We start from the raw sequence: 22,912 nt of genomic DNA on the forward strand, positions 1-22,912 counted from the left end.
AAAAAAATCTGCCAAGGCGATCCAAGCAGAGTCATGTTTTATTTTTTTTAACACCAAAAACAAAATGAATATCATCAGTATCTGTAATGCTTTGTAAATTAATAACTGGAGCTTATTTAGATAATGTTTTACAATTATCACCCTACAGTATAACACTGTGGTTTTTAGATTAGCTCATCAAAGAATAAATGATAATTTAGGGAAATGCAATTTCCTTTGAAAGTCATGTGACATTGCAGCTACTTTATGTCTGCTTTGAGTTTAAACAGAGTATTTACATTTTTGACACTACTGCAATTTGAGTCAGTGCAACAAAGCCCTTTCAAAGTTTAGGATATTTTGTATATGATTATGATTTAATAATTGTTAAATACACTACTAAAAAATAAATGAACACTCTTATCAGAGTATATTATCAAGTTAGTTGAACCTTTGAAATATTGACCTCAGTTCAGTAGTAGAGGGGGTTGTTAATCAGTGTCGGCTGTTCTGCTGTTAATAAAAGTAACAACAGGTGCTCTTAAGGGGCAACAATGACACAACTGCAGAAACAGGAATGTTTTTTTTTTCAGGTGGAGACCACAGACATATTTCCCTTCTCATGTATTGGACTGCTTTTTAATAGTTTTACATTAGACTGGGGTCAATGTCACTACAGGTAGCATGAGGCGATACCTGGACCCTACAGAGGTTGCACAGGCAGTCCAATTCCACCAGGATGGCACATCAATGCGTGCAATTGCCAGGAGGTTTGCTGTATCTGCCAGCACAATCTGTAGAATATGGAGGAGATTCAGGGGGCAAGGCATTTAATCTAGAAGGGCTGGACAGGGCTGTCTGAGGTTTTTAACCCATCAGCCCATCTGCTCCTTTGTGCAAGGAAGGACCCCGATGCATACTGCCAGATCCCTAAAAAGTGACATGCAGTGGGATACTGGCATGAATGTCTCTGATGAGACCAATAATAGTAGACTTCATGAGGTTGTCCTGAGGGCCTGGGGTCCTTTAGTAGGCCCTGTGCTCAAGCCTGGAATTGTGGAGCTTGCCTGGCATTTGCCAGAGAACACCAGAATTTGCATGTTCAGCACTGGTGCAATCTAAGCTCATGTAACAGATGTGAAAGGGTCTGGACAAGCTATGGTGGACGTCATTCAGCTTGCGTCATTGTTCAGCTTGATCAGTTTTGTGGTGTATCAGTGTGGCTCTGGGGAGACATGAATGGTAAATGGCTTGTAGTTGTATTGTACTTTATCAAGGCTGATGTTCCCTTTTCATGTCATTCACCCATTTAAATGCACATTCACACCCTGATGGTGGTGAGCTATGCTGGTAGCCACTGCTGCTCTGGGGCAGACTGACAGTGGCGAGTCTGCTCAACATCGGCGCCACCAGACCCTCTGACCAGCGCCAGCAGGCCATTTGGACGAATAGTCTTGCTAAAGGACACAAGAACTGAGACGGTTGGAGCAGGGGTTTGGACCGGCAACCTGACAGTTACAGGACGACTCCCTAACTCCCGCCAGGGACGCACAGATATGTACAGTATAAGCGATGGCACCCTGACTGCCATTAGGTATGAAGGTGAAATACATAGACGCACTATTAGACCCTTTTCTGATGCAGTGGGTCCTGGGTTCTTCCGGGTGGATGTTAATACTCAGCCTCATGTGGCAAGAGCATGAAGGCAGTTCATAGAGGATGATACAATTGAATGGCCTCAATGCTCCCTGAAGTACATCCAACAGAGCATCTCGGGGACATCATGTTTAGGTCCATGTGGCGCCGCAAGGCAACACCTAAGAACGTCCAGGAGCTCAGTGATGGTCAGTATCTGGGTGGAGATACCCCTGGACACCATTAGTCTTCTCATAAGGAGCAGGCCCCAAAGTCAGGCATGCAGACAAACAAACAAACAAACACGTGGGGGCCATATGAACTGCTGAGTTCCATTTTGAGTTGCTGCAGTGACATTTAAACAAATTGGACAAGCCTGGTGCCTCAGTTTTTCAGTTTCACTTTCTCAATGGATTCAGATAAAGCTCTCTGTGGGTTGATTGTTCTCTTTTTCAGCAAATGATATGGCCTTTGTTCCTCACACATTACCCATTCCATATCACCTAGGTGGCACAGCCGATTTTTTTCTTCCAATTGAGAGTTTGTTTTCAAAGTGTTCCATTAATGCTTTTCAGTAGTGTATGATAGACACAAAATAAATAGTTAAAACCTGTTCTTGAACCAACAGAGATAGTTTCAAGGATACTCATTTTCATATGTATGCCAATTATAACTTGGTTTGCATTGCTCAGTCATGCATAACAGCTTCAGCCTCACTTGGTCAATCTCCAAGCACAACACCTGTTTCAGTCAATATTTAGTGGGAGACGGTGTACAAAAACCAGTCTGTAGACAACTGATCAAGTTTATACCTATTTAAAAATAGTCTTTACTGTTTTAACTGTCCTACAAAAAGATCAATTAACTGTGCCAAACATCATAGTAACATAGCAGAGATCCTTATAGGATTGTTATTACAAAGCCAAACTCAAAGTGGCTGAAAGTGTCACGAAGCACAGTTGGCACATTGAGGTTTTGCATTTATCTGAATAAAAAAAAATAAAATAAAAAATTAGATCTAAAACAGACTTTTGAGACAACTGGGCGTGCCAAAGACTCCTGCACCTCCTGCACAAATTCATCACTGAGAGGTTAATATCACAGAGCAACTAATATTAACGCCTACAAGTCAAGTTAAAATACCCAGTCTACCAAAATGCATGTTTTTGGCCTGAAGGCAAACCAGCCAACTGCTACAATAGCTTTCAAGGGACTTCATCCAGACTTTAACATGCAGCTCTCATTTAACCACGGTGTTGCCCATTTTTAGGTAACATGTTCCAATTTTAAAGCAATGCCTTTACAACACTACTAGCAATAGGCATAGGCAATTCCATGTATTTTAAAATTTATCATGGAAATTAATTCTCTGATTGAAATAAGAAAACTGTAACTTTTAGCTCATTGCGACTCTTGAAAACTGATTTTTGAGATTGCCATTTTTGCTGTCCAAACAATGTTTCCAGGATTTAAACACCCCAAAAACCCAAAATTTTATGAATATTTAAAACTTGTATAGTAGTCACACTTGTATCCACAAAGTTTTCACCACAGAATTTGTCACTGGATGATCTATGACCTTCTATTTTAAGCTGTTCCTCTAAATCCAAAGCATTTTAATAATTCTTCTGAGACAATAACCTTGACAAAGTTATTGTTTTGTGAGTAAGCTTTGCTGTAGGTTGTTAACAGCAAAAACTAATTTACTTGCTGGACCTTTTTTGTTTTACTACTTTAACCCCGCACTTCTTTGTAAAACTGGCGTTCTGTTAGCTATGACATCATCCAGGGAAGACAGATCACCCGCTATTACCATCTAATGTAGAACAGATTACTAGATCAATGTGTGCTTATGTGCTTGTTTGTCTCTCTTGTTGTGTCTCTGTTCTGTCTTCTGTAACCCCAGTTAGTCAAGGCAGATGACCGTTCATACTGAGCCTGATTCTGCTGGAGGTTTTCCTTCCCGTTAATGGGGAGTTTTTCTTTCCACTGTCGCTTCATGCTTGCTCAGTATGAGGGATTGCTGCAAAGCCATGGACAATGCAGATGACTCTCCCTGTGGCTCTACGCTTTTTTAGGAGTGAATGCTGCTTGTCTGGACTTTGATGCAATCAACTGGTTCCTTTATATAGGAAATTTTTGACCAATGTGTATAATCTGACCCAATCTGTATAATATGATTGAGTTTGACTTTGTAAAGTGCCTTGAGATGACATGTTTCATGAATTGGCGCTATATAAATAAAATTGAATTGAATTAAAAAATAAAATAATAAAATACATCTGGTTATTATTATTTGAAATTACAAGTCTTTACATGTCTCTTGTAAATGAGAACTTGTGTCATAATCAGAATACCTGTGTGAATCAAAGTTTCTTATCTAAAAATAATAATTATTAGTTTCTAATACCAACAACAATAATAATAATAACACAAATTAATAATGACTGATAATATATCAGGAGCACATTATATATGATATAATTGTTGAATTTTGCAATGAAAATATGGCTTGAGTTAATAAAGACATAATAAAACAATACAGTGTTGATGTATTTCTACTTTTCTACAGAAAATTAGTAGTCTATGCATATAAAAAAATGAATATGGCTGCAGTGGCTGTTTCAGTTGTGTGGTAATACAACTGGTTATTATGCACACTTAATTGAAGACATGCAATAGAAAAAGTCTTCCCTGCATATTTGTGGATTAAATCTTTCCAACAGTCCATCCTGATTTATAAAATGTGCACTTATGTATATCCTGCAGACATAATTTCCTGTGAACAACAGAATCTATTCACAGGAAATCACTTATAGTAAGAACTGCACATTAGAAAGTAGGGGGCTGGTGTCTGTTTCCAGTGGTCATTGGGCAAGAGGCAGGGCCTACCCCGCACAGGACACCAAGCCATTACACAGGAAAAGTTATCATGCACACACACAAACTCATAAGGGGAATTTGGAGAGACCAATTAAACGTTATGTTTTAGGACTGTGGAAGGAGTACCCAGAGATAACCCATGAATGCAAAGGTAGAACATGCAAATTCAATCCAGAAAGGCCCCATGTTGGGATTTTGAATCATACTTGCTGCAAGACAACAGCAACTGTACCACTCTGCAAAAAAGCATAGAAACAGTGAACTACATCACAAAAAGCTAAACGATCAAATTATTGATTATTTATACTTGCTTTGCTACCCCCCCCCCCCAAGATAAATAAAAAAATAAATAAATAAAAAAAATAAAATAACTCAGAGGTAGCATTTTACTCATCAAATGACACAGGCTATGCTTCTGTAATAAAATTCACAATTAGATAAATACAGCTGAAGACGTTTGGGTCTATAATTTAATAAATGTATACTTGAATGGATTATGTTTGCATTCAGTGCATATCCTCTTACACCTCTAGTTAAGACAAGCATACTTTAATATTTTGCCACTAAGGTGTGACGCTTAAAGGTAAAACTTTTCAGGAGTTTCATACTTTCCATGCCAAATTATTTAGTTTTTTACATTTAAAAAAAAATGCATTCAAATTATGCGAGAAACTGAATTTTAGGTTTTAATTTGCAGATAATGATCACAATTAATAAGAAGGAAATGTTTGACATCTATCACTCTGCCTATAATAAATTTGTATTACGTTTGAGTTTCATATTCAAACATTCTAATTTAGTTATGATGTGCCTGTAAACATGCAAAGGCATTGATTTTAGTAGACAGAAACATTAAAACCTTTATGAAAGCAAGAAATGTGTCAGGGTTACACATAGTTTTGTGTGCTTCTTTTATCTTTTCTAAGACATGAATAAAACAAATGTCTGTGAGAGATCCCATAGAAAGGCCTGTAGAAGTCTCTGCTATCTGAGCTTTTATCATAAACCAGAAAGCCAAGGACATCTCTCTGAAAGTTTTATTTTATGCTAATCCAGACCAATTTTAATAAATATTATTTTAATGGCTGCCCTCTTTATCCTTGTGCAGTTGGACAAGGAGGCAGTATATTGTGGCTGTTCAGCTACAGAAAGATATTATATAGATGTCCTCAATCCCGGGGAGGGAGACTTTGCAGCTTCTCTCTTTTTTCAAAGATCTCGTTTTAAGTTGCTTCTGCAGTAACTGGCTTGTTTTTCATGGTGGTGTAAAGCCTGCCGGCAACATCAACATTTCTATCATTATGACCTTGTAAGGCACATTGCTTGAACATTTCGCTCTTTCATTTCCATGCAAATGAGGAGGGCTAGTTAATGGGACTTGGGAATAATTGAGTTAGATGTAGCACTAAAAGAAGACATGAGAGGACCACACAAGAAGTTCTCCATGTCAGTTCATATGATAATAAAAATAAAACAACAAGACAGGAATACAGATTCTCTTTCCATTTTCTCTTTCTCCAAAGGCTGCCAACTGCTGTGAGTGCAGCCCTTTAATTTTACCTTGGTGGAAAAAAAGAGGTTCAGCACCATGGACAGCATCTTTGCCCACTTGCTTTAATCTTGTGTTTTTATTGCTGTTATATATATATATATATATATATATATATATATATATATATATATATATATATATATATATATATATATATGATTTTTAAATGTCTATTGCAAATTAGCTGTTAGCTACAAAGCTGAAGAACATTGCATTGGTTATTGTAAACATACCTTTTGTTCTTTCCCTTTCAAATAAACATAAAAAAGGGGACATTTTGGGATTTTGGCTATAAACCTGAGTGGAGCTCTATCTACAAATGTAACTTTAATTGCACAATATCTGTGAAGAAAAGTTATGTCACCTTTTTGCATTTTTCATTAGTGCAGAATACATTAAAACACAGGGTGAAAGGATTCCTTCAAACCCCTACGGGCATGCAAAAGCTTGAATTTAGTAATATATATCTATATATCTATATTTTTTCAATGACTGAATATTTACAATGCAACAAAGCTGTGTAGTTACAGGGTCTTGTGAAAACATTCATACACCTTGAACATATTCATATTTTTTCATGTTACAACCACAATATTACTTTCAGTAGTTGTAATTATATTTTATGTGTTAGACAAACATGAAATGGTGTATAACTAAACCAAACAGGAAAATAAGATCATCTGCTATTAAAATATACATAGAAACATAGAAAGTATTCTTGGATCAATGTGTCTTTCTGTGCTTTAGTCTCTCAACCCTGGTCGGTCGAGGCAGATAACGTTCACCCTGAGCCTGGTTCTGCTGGAGGTTTTTCCTTCCCGTTAAAGGGGAGTTTTCTCTCCACTGTCGCTTCATGCATGCTCAGCATGAGGGATTGGTGCAAAGCCATCGACAATACAGACGACTGTCCCTGTGGCTCTACACTCTCTCAGGAAGAGTGAATGATGATTGTCAAGACTCAATGCAATCTACTGGGTTTCCTTAGATAGGAAACCTTTTGACCAATTTGTCTGTATGATTTGATTGAATTCGACTTTGTAAAGTGGCTTTAGATGACATGTTGTGAATAGGTGCTATATAAATAAAATTTAATTCAATTGATTTCTTCAATTTGATATAGTTCAGTATCTGAAATATGATGTATCCATCTGAGTTGTATTGCCTTTAGTGCTATACCCGAAAATAATGAAATCCAGTGTCGCCCATTACCTTCAGAATTCACCTAATTAGTAAAAAGAGTCCAACTGGTCTTTAAACTGTAAACCCACCAAGAAATAGCTATCCACCTAAATGGACAAGTCCAACTAGGAAAGCATTAAATGCAACCAAAAAGCCTATGTTAACTCCAGAGGAGCTTAAGAGATTTACAGCTTAGTAAAAAGACTGCTGACAGGTGAACTATTAGTTATGCACTCAATTGAATAGTAACAGATAGAAGTTCATGGTTGAAAGGTAGCCATCATGTCTATTAAGTTAATCTGGTCAGAGGACACCACATTGGAATTATTTCGTGTAAAATGCATTATTATTATTATTATTATTCCCGTCGTAGTCGTCATCGTCATTATTGTTGTTGTTGTATTTATTACTGTTGTAGTAGTAGTAAAAAGTAAAATTTTAGGCAGAGGACTAATGGTCCATCTCAATCTGAACACACTTACCCCACTGTAAAACATGGTGGTGGTGTCATCATGGTGCGGGGATGCTCTTCCTCACCCCAGAAATGGATGGAAGATGGATGTGGCTATATACATCGCAATTCTGGAAGAAAACATGCTGGAAGCTGTGAAAAATTAGGGAGCAGATCTCTACTACACCACGAAAGGATTAAAGAATTGTTGACAAATGTATTTAAATGCATGTGTGTAAGCCTAAACTGTCATCAGGTAGAACAGTTGACATCTCATAACTGTTCAGAGGCCACAACATCTGGCATGCACCATCATACAGAGGAAATCTGGACTGTGATTACATAATTCAATACTCATGATACAATAAATAAATCCTGTCTGAATAAAAAAAGAGCCCAAAAATCCTAAAACAGGTCAAAGTTAGACTCTTTTCAAAGATAATTTAAAAATTACATTGTGATCATTGTCTTAAAGACACATACCTTCAGGAGAAAAGACAGCAACTTAAAAACAATGTTTTCATATCTGTTTAACAGTTCTTTTTATATGTCATGTTTTAATCACAAACTTCATTGTGTTTTACTGTGATGTGTATGTCATAAATCAACAAGTAGTGCATCATCTTACCCTTAGATGCTCAAAAGCTACAGAGGCAAAACCCAAAACACTAGTAGTTGTAATTGCAGACTACGCACCTTTCTGAGAAAATTATACCTTTTTTTAATAAATGCTAAGTAATATTTTAACAGTTAATGTAAATATGAGTTTTATCTGGAACTTGTGATTATTGGCTGAAGCTGAAAATAGAGGTTCAGGTGCTTAATTTGGAGTCAGTTGTTTAGAACTATCAGATATGATGGATAGTGGATATATAGGACATTTGATGGGACAAAGAGAACTGCCAGGTTTTGAAGAAAATGAAAACCACAGAGAAGTTTCATAGATGTAACAAAGAATGCAGAGGGTTTGGTGTGACAGAGAAGAATGCTGAGATGGCTCCTTTAATTAAAAACAGTTATTTCCTCTTTTCCTTTGTGAAATTGAGTTTCTTCTCATAAAAAAAGCAACCAAGTAACTTTTATTTAAAGCAAAAATGTTTATTAGGTACTTTTTACTTTTGCTTGAGCAACATTTAACACTGGTAATTTTACTTGTATTTAATAAAAATGTTACCAAAGTAATTGTACTTTTATTTGAGTACATTATTTTGGTACTCTTTCCACCTCTGCTTTTAGGCAACCTGGGAATCAATCAATCATGATGAAACTTAAGTGATAAATTTCACGAGTTAGTGCTGCAAGATAATGTTCATTCCATAAAAACTTAACATAAAGAAATAAAACTTAAGATTGAGCAACCATTCAATGAAATAAAAAATAATATAAATAAAAAAAATAAAATAAAAATAAAATAAAATAAAAAAACTCCTGACACAGAGTACATCAAAACCCAGATAAATGTAACTGTAACGTTTTTTGTCAGGCTGCACCACATTTGCCTTTGAGGGCTGAAGACAATTACAGGGGGAAAAAATGAATCAATGTTAAATTTCATGTGACTGCAAAGCTGTTAAACCAGAATAGAGCCTAATTCATTCTTGAAAAAAAGGAAAAAAAAAAAGATAAAGTTCATTGCAAACAATCCCCACAAAACCGGGTTTGTGACAGCACACGTAACCATCATGTTGTTGAGCCAGTCTGCATCTACGTCTGATCCATACAGCAACATCCAGACTGCCTGAGGACAGCTCGTGGCCAGCTTTATGAAAAGCCTCAGGCAAAGCTTCAAACAGAGCAGCTCAGCTCGCCTTGTCGTGCACTGAGACTAGCAACCACAAGCAGTGGCTACAAACTTAATGAGAGCAACCAACACAGTTAGAAAATTGCTTCATTTTGTTGCTTTCAAGAATAGTTTAAAATCAATCCCCACCCCAATCATGCTGCTAAGCTTCTGTGTGAGGCGGATATTCCTTCAATCTAACACCAGGTGGCAGTACAGATCTTTTGAAAAATTAAAAAAAACGTTGTGCCTTGTTCTTAGGGGCTTATTGCACAACACAAAAATAAATAAAACTGCTAAGTGTCATCAATAATCACACAACATAGCCCTTGCATTAGTCAAGCCATTGCTTCTGTCGGTCTGTCTGGCCAACAGAAATCGGTAATATACACACACACACACACACTATATATATATATATATATATATATATATATATATTTTTTTTTTTTTTTTTGAGTGATCTTTAATCCAGACAAAAAACTAACACAAAGAGGTCTTGTTCAAATATGTCATTATAACTTTCTAACATCAAAACCACCACAAGGGGCAGCACAGTTTATTTTTTTGTCCTTTGCTTCAATTTTATTGTTTTCTTTTTGGGTATTTGTGGTTTTTAAATGAGCAAACAGTAATTTTAATAGGCAACCTCATTTCAGAACAGAGTTGAATTATACTAACTAGGCTGTCTCTCGGTTCCCTTGTTTGACAGGAGCTTTTGAGATCGATATGATTGCTGATGTTTATTAGCATAGTTTCTAAGCTCAAATGTGCCTCAGCACGTCTGTTACTTTTCCCTGATGCACTGATTATCCTGAAAGCTTAAGGTAATCTCAAAATTTCACTTGCACAGATTTGCTTTCTTCTAAATCTGCCAATCCTTGTATTCCTACAGTTAGAGCAATTAATTGTCGAAAGTAGCACAATGGCAAAATATCACAAGATAACGCTGAATATTTCTAAATAAATTTTGCACTGACTGTAATCAGCACATTGGTGATGTGATGTGAGAAAAGGCATGAAGAATGAGTTCAGGGAGGATGCTGAGACCCCGGCTGTGGCCCCGCTCCCACTCAGAACACATGTGCTATGTTCACATATGCAGCTCCACCTACACACTAACACAGGCGTAGAGCTCCTCTGCTCAGTTTGGGTTTTAACTCAAGGGTTTAGCCAACTCTGGATACAAGAAAAATGTAACAAAACATGTTGATGATGTTGAAAACCCAGAAATACTGTATCTTGCAAAAGTATTCTTATGCCTTGAACAGTTTTTACGTACCTCCATGTTACCACCCGCTTCAGGGTATTTTAAGGATGTTATATGATAGACAAGCACGACATGACTTCATTTTGAAGTCGAAGGAAAAAAAAACAAATGCGGTTATTAACAACTTCAAATCAACTAACTACAAACTACAAATTGTCACTCTCAGAGAGACACCATGTCTGAAAGATTTTACTTTTCAGAAATTAAAAAGCAATTATTTGCTTCTAAGTGCAAGTTTATCCAGTTTGTTCAGAGTCACATAAATATTTTGAGACTTATTTACTAGATCATTATCCTTGAAACCACAGACAGTTGAGAGGTGTGATCAGTATAGCGGAACGTCACAAGAAAACAACAAATTTCTTGAAATATAGAAAATAGGGTTTTGGCCTGACAACAGCTTTTATAGTTGTCCTGTTGACACATTTTCCCACCTGAGCTGTGATGTTCTGCATCTCCTCCAGCTTTCTCTGCTTGGCCTGTCAGTTTAATGCTGCGATCTGGTTTCAGTTGGAACTCGTAAAATCTGAAATCAACTGGGACGCCTCCCTAAGGTTGGACTTCGGAGAAAAAAAAAGTGGATTTTTGGATCCAATATGGCTCTCGCAGGCTGTGATGAAAACAGTTGTCAAGTCTGTGTTGTTGAGTTCATGGCTAAAGCGATGGGAAGCCGCAAGTTTAGTGTAAAATGATTTATTAAACAAAAAAACAAGGCTTACAGGCTGACAGGGAAGCGGGAACCAGGAACACGGCACGTATGAAGACGGAGGACCTAACAACGTGTCTGACAGAGTGGGCTGAACTGAAAGCTGAAGAGTTGGAGGAAAACAACAGGTGAATAATTACGCACAGGTGAACTAAGTGAAGCAATTATGCTGCAGGAAAGGAGGGGCAATGAACTGGCAGGTGGAAGGAATAACAGAACCTAGCAGGGAACAAGATAATGGACCATACGTGGGAGAAATCTAACTAAATTAAGAAGGAACAAATGTAACAGACTACATAAATAAAGGTCTTTAATTGACCTAAATCTAACAGAAAACTAACCTAACTGATACTAAAAAGAGAAATGTCTAACAGACTACAGAACTAACAAAGAACATAACTAACCAGACAGGAACTAATCTACCCAACACCTGAATCTACGATTGACATAAAAGCTGAACAGAAACCTAAGCAGATAATAACAGAAGGAGCTAGGGATGAACATAACAAAACAACCAGGTTGCAAGATCGCCAGTGAGTAATCACATCCCTGGGGATCCTGATAACAGCTTGATTTTATAAGAAAGTTGTAAGAATGCATCTAAAACCAATGTTACATGTAGTGGCTGCAACTCTGAGCTGAACAAATGAAAAGTGGTGTTTGCATGTAGAAAGTTCTGGTTTAAATGACGTTCGAAAGGTGTGAAGAACAAAAAAGACAGCTTTTCTGGTCTTCACCAGATTGGAATTTTGATGGGATGGGAATCTTGAAAAAAGGACTTTGCTTTGCATACATGTGGTTTATTTTTGCAACCTCATGCCTGGCATTGCGCCATGTTAAGACCTATTGCCTTGGATCTTATGAAGGTTCATATTCAGGGGTAGATTATAGATTGGTTACATAAAATCCAGCCCGACCCAACCCGGGCCCGCAAGTGTGAAGCCCGGCCCTAGCCTGACCCACACACTTGAATTGTGAGCCGGAGCCCGGATTAATTAATTAATATTATATTTAATATAATATTTAATATTATATTTAATATATTACTGCTACGAAGTCCGTGCGGCGTGCACCATGGAATGCTAGATTTAACTGCACTCAGTTAGCACTGCGCTCCACAGCAAGCATTGGCCCAGATGTACGAGTCATGCAGGTCACACGCAGGGTGTAGCAGAGCAGAGCAGACTCAGATGTGCTATCTGTCCCTTTTCCTGCAGCTGCAGCATGGGCTCATATATTGCATGAGAGAAAAAAAAAGCCTGACCCGAGTCTGACCCCCACCCGACCGTCCTGCGTGACATCAAGGCCCGACCCTGCCTGAATTTCTGATCTGGTTCGGGTCGGGCTTTGCTTGGGCATAAAATCAATACTCTATTCTTGGCCTGGCGCAGTTGGTACACCACGATTACAAATATTCTTGGGTGATTTGAGTGACAGGTCATTATTTGGATGCCAAGATGACAGCACCGGTGAAAAGCACAGAAGAGATACATAGACATGCATTGGTACAAAATTACCAGTGGTTTCAGGGTTTTGTTTGACTTTAAATGATTTTAGTCTTTATGCCAAACCATGCCATGTTTATTAAAAAAAAAACCTAAAAAAACACATATGGTTAACTGAAGTGCTGCACAACAGGTAATGCACAAGATGGTGATAAAAACAATTACAATCCTAAAAACCCTACCATAGCACAATGAAATTAGACTATATGGTACAATCAATGTCAGACTCACTTTGTGGTATAGCCAAAGAGTAAAAATGTTTTCAGCTGAGATTTAACCAAAAGATCTACTGAGAAAGCTTTGTGTCTTTTTTGTGATACCCTTCCATATAGTTTGAAGCACATTTTATGTAGGCAAATAATCAAATAATCAGAGGACTCAGATACTACAGTGATTGTCTTCCTGCCAAAACTAAAGGGCTTAATCTCTAGTCTGATGTTTTTCATTGGTTTCTGTTTTTCTAGCTGATTTTAGTATTGCTCAGTTTTTTTCCACATGGTTCATCTGTTGTTTGACTGAATGCAAACCTCTCAGGAGCTAAACAGTATTTTTGGAGCAGAGGATTGACATGCCGTGTGATTGTGTGATCCCTGACACCCTGCTCGACTGAATACCTCCAAAGACGCGGGCTGCATGCAGAACGTGATGGCAGAGGAGGGAAGTCACGTTCCAAATGAAAAACTAATTCTTACCTTGTCTCTTCCCATTTAGGTCTGGTAATTTAGGATGCACTCAGTGGCAACTGCAATCCCATTAGACTTATAAAAATCTAACATAATCAAGATGATAAATTAATCCAGCCCCGAGATTGTGCCATGTTTAATTTGTTCTTGCATGCCACTGCAAGAAGAGTCAGCATGTTTGGTGACTTCTCACTGGCAGCTGGTCTTTTGCATTTGGTTGGACAGCCACAGCAACTTTCCCAGGCTCCCACTGCCTGTTTGCTATTACAAGTACATGTCCTTGTTTTCTCACACAGTCAGGGTATTCTGATGCTCTGCAATGTCGCTCAGATGCTGTGTTGCAGAACCACTTTGACCTAATGCCATAAAACTGGTGACATTGAAAAGGGCCACACCACACTGCATATGTATGTATATATATATATATATATATATATATATATATATATATATATATATATATATATATATATATATATATATATATAGATAGATAGATAGATAGATAGATAGATAGATAGATAGATATATATATAGATATATATATAGATAGAGAGAGAGAGAGAGAGAGAGAGAGAGAGAGAGAGAGAGAGAGAGAGAGAGAGAGAGAGAGAGAGAGAGAGAGAGAGAGAAAGAGTCAGAATTTTAAATCTTTGGCTGGAAGCCCGTTTGTACAACATTGTACAACAATGAATGTCTGCAGGCAAGAAGGATGCATGGTGATGATTCTTTACATGTTTAGGGGCTTTATTCCTGCAAATAGAGTTGGAGATTTGGTCCGGTTTAATGATGTCCTTAAGAGAGTCACAGGTAGATACTTATCCATCATTCCGTACCATTAGGGAGGCATATGAGTGGCCCATTTCTTCTGCAGCAAGACAACGACCCCCAACCATACGGTCAAGGTCATGAAGAACTATCCTGAGTTTAAGAACATGAATTCCTGGAAGTGAGTATATTGCCTTCTCAAAGCTCTGATCTCAACAATATTGAGTGTGTCTGAGATTACATGAGGAGACAGAAGGATTTGGACATCCACAGAAGATCTATGGTTGTTAGCTTACTATGATGTTTTGAACAACCCACCAGCTGAGTTCCTTCAAAAACTACGTCCAAATGTACCTAGAGGGATTGATCAATTATTGGTCCAAAAACCTATGTACAGAATGGATGACTAAGTTGGAAAGGTTTTTCCTCATCATAATCATTACGATGTGGAGGAGGTGGAGGCCAATTTGACTAGATTTGGACCAACTTTAGCCATTGTTTGCAGTTGCAATGTGTGAGATGACCCCCCAGAGGACAGTGTCATGTTAGATAAACTCCATTTCTAACCCCGGCAACCTTCCATCATCTCCACGCAGAGGGACATTGATTGGTGCAGAAAGTACATTTAATTTTTCTTGCTGCAGAGTAGCTGTGCTGGGCTGTCCTTGAGACCTCCTTTGTTGTGCTTTATGGAATAACACAAGGCCACACTTACAAAAGCATAAACATAAAGAGAGAGAAAAACAAAGAGAGAAGATATATGCTCCTAGCCTATGTACTCCGTAGGGAATACAGATTTTATGACTTTCTGTCTGAAAAAAAAAACGCTATTGCAATTGTGCCTTAGGAGTTTTTCACCACTGCTATCATGTGTTGTGTTTTTCAATCTTTTCGAGTTCATATATACCATCAGTTGTATTAATAGGAATAACCTGAAATGAAACTCAGCTCTCTCATTGGATTTTCCTGACATTTCATCATTTGCATTGTTTGGCTGCAGCCACAGTTTGCTGAGAGATTACAGAGGATCAAAATTGTCTCACTGTACAAAGGTTTGTGTCAGCATAAAGGCACAAAAAAGGTATACACCACTATGTAGTCATCTGTAATTGGAGAAAACATGAGACAACGGAAACATTTTCAAAAATGGACATTTCTCCGAAACTGATGAAAAGATGAAATTGAAACGGCAAAAGGCTGAAATCAACCCTCCTCCAACCCCTCCCTCATCTGCTGTTTTCACATCTCCACCAGCAGGAGCTGATCCTCCACTTTTAGGTCAACTAACAGGTTATGCGACGGAAGATCCAGGTGAGGAAGGAGCTCAGGAGGCTACCACTCAGTGGCTGGACGTCATGCTGTGTGCCCAGGCTGCTAAAGTACCGTTCAGCACAACTGACCGTGCCCCTCCAGGGTATCTTCAGCAGAAACCCCCAGCTGGGAATGGTAAACGGTTCTGCGGAAGACAACCTGTCAGTGCCCAAGATTAGGCAGCCGGCTGGGATGGATAACTACAGACGAGTGACAAACAGGAGCACATAGGAGACGCAGTGCTCGCCATGCTCCACATGGCTAATTCTCACCGGACCTCTGGGTCTGGTGGGTATGTTGGAGTGATGTTCTTTGACTTCTCTAGTGCCTTCAACACTATTAGACCTGATATCCTGGGAAATAAGCTGGAGGGAGGGATGAGGGTAGATTATTTCAGTCCTTTGTTAATGGACTATCTGAAGGAATGGCAGCAGTTTAGGAGGCTACTTAACTGGGTATCTGAGAAAGTCATTGAAGCCAGAGTTCCAGTGCCTCTACAGGTCCTGCTATACCCAGAAGTACTGGCATGACACTGCCATCATTGCCTGTATTTGGAGATATGGCGAAGATGCGGACATGGAGCTGGTAAGCGCCTTTAGCAACTAAAATTTTATAAACAACCTCCAATTGAACACCACCAGGACCAAGGAGTTAGTCATCGATTTCCACAGGTCTAAGTCTATCCCACCACTGGCAGTTAATGTTGACAGGGTTGACATAGAGGTGGTTGGGGCTTACATGTACCTGGGTGCCCACCTGGATGACAGACTAGACTGGTCAATAAACTGTGATGCCTTGTTTATAAAGTAGCAGGATGGATTCCGCTTTCTAGACAGGCTAAACTTGTCTAATTTGTGAAGTGAAATGTACACGTTTTACCAGTCTGTGGTGGAGAGTGTTGTGCATGCTGTTGTTTGTCAGGGTGTCTGCTTGGCAGACAACACAAGGAAGCATCTGGATAAACGCAGCGGCTGGTTCTGGGGAGGAGTCTAGACTCTGTGGGGACTGTTACCAAGAGATAATGCATGAGGAAGGTACAGAGCATTGTGGTCTGTGATAGTCAGTCCCTTCGTCCTATTCTGACTGGGCAGGAAAGGAGCTGCAGCCAACGGCTCCTGTCACTGAACCGCAGGACGGAGCACTTCAGGAGATCATTTAACCCCACAGCCATTAGAATCTACAATTTCTAGCTGTGGTTAAGTAATGGCCTGGCTGATTGCACTTTTTGTTGCTCATTTGCACATAAGACACTTTAGCTAATTGTATGCTCAGACACTAATTCAATGGATATCTTATTTTATGTTAATTGGACTTGTTTTGTAAATTGTATTCCTATGTTAGTCCTATGTTCTATTTTACTTTATTTACTATGTCTGTGTCTTGTCCATATAGGTTTTTTATTATTATTTTATGATTACTTGGACAAAACAATTTCCCTGCAGGGATCAACAAAGGCCAATCAGTTTAGGTGTCTGTTAGAAACTTAACACAAAGATGTTTTTTATTGTCTCACAGTGAGTCCAAGCATACATTCAAATAAACAAAGCACTGACTTATTGAAAAAAAAAAAAAAACAATAGCGCTCAGGAATGACCTTATGGAGCTTTAGAACAAAGTTTGACAAAAAATCTTGGCAGTCCTGAAGTGTACTGTGGATGTCCTCATAGTTGGTTAGATTTAGAAAACGTTTACAAGCTAGAGTGAGCAAATATTAACATTTGAAGATGTTATATGATGACAGGCTCTTGTCGGAGAAGACTGAATGCTGAAATCCAATCAAAATTGGTTTAACAATGTAGTAAGAGACTTTTTTCTTTTCTGTGTACATAAACATATCTATCTTTGTCTGTTCTGTCCAGTCCTATTTCATATTTAATTTTGTTTCACGATTTCTTTGGGTTCTCCCTTGCTTACTTGCTTAGCCTTATGATGCGTTCACACCAAACAGTGTCAAAAAGGCCTCCAACGCCTCTACTTGGACTCTTTTGCACTTTGACGTCAGATTTGTTGATGCTCTGGATGCTCCACGCTCTCGTCAAGCTGCTCTGTTCAATCCTTGAACTGTCTCTTGTACAGTGGTGCATGCAATGGAGAGAGATTTCCCCTAGACTGTTTGGTATTCATGCCTGAACAATTCACTAGAATGTTTCCGGAATTTTGCAAACCAACATGAATAGAGGAGAGGTTCATCACCGACCCTGACTGTAGGACCCAATATGGCCGCCACATTTATAAAACACCGTGATAACAACATTAATAAACAGTTTATTTACACTTTTGAATGCAATGTATTTTCACTTCTGATATAATGTACTGTTCGGCTTTTGAAAGTGAATGTGGTGTGGCAGTGTTTGAGCTTGGGAATGTTCTTCACCATTGCAGTAACACAACTGGGTTGGGAGTGATGTAATTTATATAGATGTCTATATAATGTTTTGATATTGCGTTTCTTTTTTGTATTTTTATTGATATTTGAATGTGATCGATCAGTAGCCTCGTGAGACCATCCTGATCTCGCGAGGTTTCAAGGTTTCACTCGCAGATCAGTCTGGCTACTCTCCGTTGAAGAAAATTTGGAGCCGTTCACCAAACGAACGTCCAATCAGCGTTGGCTTTGAGGCGGGTTGAGGTGTGACGCAACGGGAAGCGCGTCAGTTCAGTCTAAACAACATGGCGGTTTCAGCCGATGAAACTAGCGTTAGCGTGGCTATCGAGCAAGTTTTATCGGAATTACAGAGTATTTCTTTGCTGAGCTAACGAGCCTTTACCTGCAGCAGCAAGAGTAGCTTGGCTTGTGGTTGTGTTTTCGTCGTCGCTCGTAACAGAGCGACGACGAATCTGATTGGTTCATTTGGCCCGTCTATCACCAACATAGGCCAATCAGCTAACCAGTATTTTCGCCCCTTCCCAAAGTTACTTCAACGGAAGGTTTCCAGATGGATATGCGGAGCAAATCTATCTGGCGGAGTCAGGTAAATCGATCAGGTCCTTAAGAACAATTCATTTGTAGGGGAGTTTTCTAACTACTGAAATGTGTTTGTCTTAAATGTAAATAAATAACATTTTATAAATATTCAATACATTTAACAAGTTTAATAGTAAGAGGCAAATTCATCTTTTGGTATCTCGGAGTGACAACAATCCAAGAACCATACTACAACTTGCCAGCTGAAAGAAATACAGAATTATACAACAAATACCGAGTGTGGCAGTCGTCCCTTGTTGATGAGGACTGGCTTTGTGGCTGGTACTTGACCTGGTTTTCCAATACTCTATCTATCTGGGTTTGAAGAAAGGCAATGGTATAATAAAAAGGATATTTCCCAGCTTGTTGGAAAATAAGTAAACATATATTTTCACTTCTGCTCCTTGGTCCTATGAACATTTTAATATTGATTGTGTGGGTGGGTGAATGTGTGGGCAGCCAAGGTTATCATTTCAAACCTACCAAGGGTGAAATTTGTTGAAAATTTATTCTTAAAATTGTTGAAGCATTTTTTTAATATATATATATATAAATAAAAAACCTTCAGCTTTCCATTCACAAAGTTGGGGAGCTCTAGAACATTTTCAGTTGTGAGCTCATTTGCTGTTTGAGCGCACTCAGTACAAAAGCCTTGAAAAAAAATCAGCTTTCAATGCAGTGCATAACCTTGCACTTGAAAATTTCAATAGACGATACGTACAGGCTTCTCTTTTTGTAACCCAAGGTTGGAGTGTGCAGAATTTTTTTCAGCATTCGGTCCTCCTAGGTAGGAGTCTGTCAGCATCCCACATCGTGATTTGGTAATATTTGCAAACCTTCTCTGAATCTGTTAGATTGCGAGAACATCTCATGCTCACACCTTTGCTCTACACAATTTGTGTCAGAGTTAGACATGAACTCTGGGTCGACTTTTCAAAAACCTTGATTTTCCCCAGCTGAAGTCACTGCATTTTGATTCAGATGGGAGATGCAGAAAAAAATAATTTCATTGTCTGCTTTTTTGCAGAAACCTGAAATTTGTTGGTCAACACCGATGTTTAGATAATTCATGATTCCATGGGCCTTGATGTGTTTTTCTTTTAGGCTCGCCCCTCTGAAAATGTTTATACTATCTGTGGCAGACAGTTCACTGTAACTTTTAGTCCTTGATGTTTTATTCTGCTTATTCTGTACAGTGTCCTTGAGCATTCTGAACGGTATTTTTTAAATTAATATTTATTGTTATTAGTGTATTATTACTGATTTCATCCAACACCGTACGTCTAAACTGTAGAACTAATCTGGTCTGCAGAAACTACTTCCAAATGGTGCATTAGGCATGTTTTCACAGAAGAATACGTAAATACAATACTTTCTCCCTAATGCAACTGCTGTGGGTTGTCATGAGTTTTTAAAGAGTGCTATTTGTCCTACTTGCAATGAGATTGTTGAAGCTAAGACATAGGTCTAAATCTTCTGTGCTTTTAGCTGTTGACACTTCGTGCCTCTGGGAGAATTTCCAAGTATAACCATAAGCCTCCTAATAGGACAGTAGTCCCCAGTGCCCTTTTTTTTTTCTATCCAGACCTACTGTTGGGGCTTTTACAGTAACATCCAAGCTCATTATAAGCACAGATGATGTCACATGCAGCCCTTCTTTTTTCCCCGAAGACCCCGCATGTTGAAGGGTTCAGCCTTGTTGAACATCAGCTACACAGATATGGCAAAGTTGGCCTTTATAGAACAATATATATATATATATATATATATATATATATATATATATATATATATATATATATATATATGTGTGTGTGTGTGTGTGCACGTGTGTGTGTGCACATGTTTTAATCCATTCTAGCCAAACGAAATGAGTAAAAAATTCAAATTGGAGAAAATTAAGTACACATTGTCTCGCAAAAGCATACTTCTTTAAATGCTACATCCACAAATTGCAACGTGTTCTATGGGAATTTTAGTTGACAGACCTATATATGGCAAATACAGTAGTTGTTAAGTGGAAGGAGAATTATGTAGGATTGGCAAAGATTTTCAGGTATAAAATCTAAAAAGTTTTCATTCAGTTTCACAGAGCTAATCAGATTAGATATACTTTAATAATCCCAGAGGGAAATGGCTGTTTCAGTACAACCGCCATAACATAACAAACAAACAAACATCACAAACATTTCAGGGGGAGACGATTTACTGAGGCCTTGCTGGCAAGGAACCGCCTTACACGGTGCCCACAGGGCGCTGCCATCGCTCTGTGGAAAGATAGAGGCCACAAAAAAAGGAAGGTGAGAGGAAAAAAAAAAAACATAACTCATACTTTATCCTATAACAGGATACAGTTTGAGATATCAAAAACCTCTTGCACAAAAACCACAAATAAGACGAGACACATATAGCAGAACGTAAACATTTGAGACTAGTGTAAGTTCATCAGTTTATATGAGCATCAGTTATGTGTGTCTGTTTGGGTGAAAGTGTTTATATTTCCGTGAACGTTCTCCAGAGGCCATTGTCCTTGACGTTATCAGCTGGCTAACAGTTCAGAAAGCATCCACAGATGTCAGCTGGGAAAGGGGGGTAGCAGGGTAGAGTTCTGAGCTCGTTCCTCATAACAAAAGCAGGAGTGATTAGATAGGGAGGGCATAGACCAAATATGTTATTTGTTATGAGGGCAAGCTGCACTACTTTCTTGTCAGCTTTAAGTCTTTTGCTGGCTCCAATTGGGGAAATCCAATTTTCCAAATTGTTGGGCTTTTCCACGCGTCACATCCAGATTTTATCCCAAACTCCCCTTGAGTTCAACCACCGAAGCCAGTCTGCGTACCAGCACATCCAGCTTTTTGGCTCTGCTCCTCCACCTTCCAGAACTGTCTGTTCACCGCCTTAGTGAGCGCGTCATATGCAGCCGGCAGAAATCCACCAAATCCAATAAGTAGAAATCCAAGTATCCTGAGTCCAAACATACAAACGTTTCAAACGTTTTTATAATGCAACCTTTAATTCCAACCACATCTACTAGTGTTTTAGGACTTTGACTAGACGATTCAAAACACACGATTATGCTTTCCTGCTGGAAGGTGAATACCCACTCCAAGCTTTAAGTCCTTCTAAAAGGGTTCTTAAAGGATGCCAATGAATTTAACTTCCACCCACTTTCCCATCAACTCTGAACAGCTTTCCTCATCCTGCTGAAGAAAACACTCCAAAAGTATGATGCAGCCACTACTCTGTTTCGCCATGAGAATGGTGCGTTCAGGGGGACGAACACACCATTCTATGATTCATATCACCATCTCTTTCCAATTTTATATGGACTGATCAACTGTGGACTCGTCTCATGTCATCCTGAAGTTTGTAGAGGACACCACTGTCACTGGTCTGATCCAGGAATCAGGATGGTGGCAAGTTTGCATACAGACAGGAGGTGGATGGGCTGGCCCACAGGTGTGCCCAGAACCTCCTGGAGCTAAACCTGCCAAAGACTTTAAAGATGACGGTTGCCTCCAGGTTGGCGCTGCAGAGTACTGATGGCTAAAAGGAGCCATCACAGAACCAGTCTCTACCCCAGGCAGTGACTTCGATGAACGCTCTACAGTCAGAGTAGCCAGCCACACGGCGGAGGGAAAAACAATCCCCTGTACATATTGCTCCTGTTCTTACTTTTTATCCCCTGAAAATGTATTTTATGTTACTAATTATAGTCGCTTGTCTGGATGTTTCTTTTCATGATGCGGGCTTTAAAATCCGAAGTCAAATGCTTTGTTTGTACCCACAAACTTGGTGAAATAAAGTTGCATCTGATTTGCAGAGCGCGCAGCTAATAGTTGTTCTGTCGAAAGATTTGTCCACCTGACGTGGACCTCTGAAGCCCCCTTTGAGTTACCATTGAGCTTTTAACGCTCCATTTTCAATTGAGTATTTGAGTGTCAAATATCTCACAGTTCTCAGACTTAGGATCTCTTTTTTTTTCTTCATATCGGATCCCGTTCTAAACTAATCCACAACTTTATTCGTAATCTGTCTGCATTCAGCAGGTTCCCTGGGCTTTGTGACGCTATTTCCTCAATTTTGTTCCTTAAACTTCTGACACCTTCACACAAAAGCTGAATTAATTTTTGGGTATTAGAATAAGGCGGACTGAGCATATATACAAACATAACTTTTTAGATTTTACAGTAGTTTATTAAAACATATAAATGTTCAGCTTTACAAGCATGCACTACTATGAGT

Source organism: Fundulus heteroclitus, chromosome 8, assembly GCF_011125445.2.
Source record: "Fundulus heteroclitus isolate FHET01 chromosome 8, MU-UCD_Fhet_4.1, whole genome shotgun sequence".
In the NCBI taxonomy this organism is placed as follows: domain Eukaryota; kingdom Metazoa; phylum Chordata; class Actinopteri; order Cyprinodontiformes; family Fundulidae; genus Fundulus; species Fundulus heteroclitus.